The sequence below is a fragment of the Nematolebias whitei genome, chromosome 16 (genome assembly GCF_014905685.2).
Source record: "Nematolebias whitei isolate Nwh7 chromosome 16, NemWhi1, whole genome shotgun sequence".
NCBI classification, from domain to species: domain Eukaryota; kingdom Metazoa; phylum Chordata; class Actinopteri; order Cyprinodontiformes; family Rivulidae; genus Nematolebias; species Nematolebias whitei.
Window position 1 is genome coordinate 45,902,074 of NC_056513.1, and position 969 is coordinate 45,903,042.

The following is a 969-nucleotide window of genomic DNA, read 5'->3' on the forward strand; positions in this document are numbered from 1 at the left end:
TCCTGTTCCGAGGGGGTTCTGGCCAACTCTCCTCAGCTCTCCTGTTCCGAGGGGGTTCTGGCGAACGCTCCTCACCTCTCCTGTTCCGAGGGGGTTCCGGCGAACGCTCCTCACCTCTCCCTTTCCGAGGGGGTTCCGGCGAACGCTCCTCACCTCTCCTGTTCCGAGGGGGTTCCGGCGGACGCTCCTCACCTCTCCCTTTCCGAGGGGGTCCCGGCGGACGCTCCTCATCTCTCCTGTTCCGAGGGGGTCCCGGCGGACGCTCCTCACCTCTCCTGTTCCGAGGGGGTCCCGGCGGACGCTCCTCATCTCTCCTGTTCCGAGGGGGTCCCGACAGATGCTCCTCATCTCTCCTGTTCCGAGGGGGTTCTGACAGATGCTCCTCATCTCTCCTGTTCCGAGGGGGTTCCGGCAGACCCTCCTCATCTCTCCTGTTCCGAGGGGGTTCCGGCAGACGCTCCTCATCTCTCCTAATCCGAGGGGGTTCCGGCCGACGCTCCTCAGCTCTCCTGTTCCGAGGGGGTTCTGGCCGACTCTCCTCAGCTCTCCTGTTCCGAGGGGGTTCCGGCCGACTCTCCTCAGCTCCCCTGCTCCGTTCCTGCCGCCGCTGCAGAGGTCTCCGTTCCTGCCGCCGCAGAGGGCTCCGTTCCTGCCGCTGCCTCAGAGGGCTCCGTTCCTGCCGCCGCCGCAGAGGACTCCATTCCTGCCGCCGCCGCAGAGGGTTCCGTTCCTGCCGCAGAGGGCTCCGTTCCTGCTTCCGTTCTTGCCGCAGAAGACTCAGTTCCTGCCGTAGAGGGTTCCGTTCCTGTTTCCGTTCCTGCCACAGAAGACTCCGTTCCTGCCTCAGAGAGTTCCGTTCCTGTTTCCATTCCTGCCACAGAAGACTCCGTTCCTGCCGCAGAGGGTTTCGTTCCTGTTTCCATTCCTGCCGCAGAAGACTCCGTTCCTGCCGCAGAGGGTTCTGTTCCT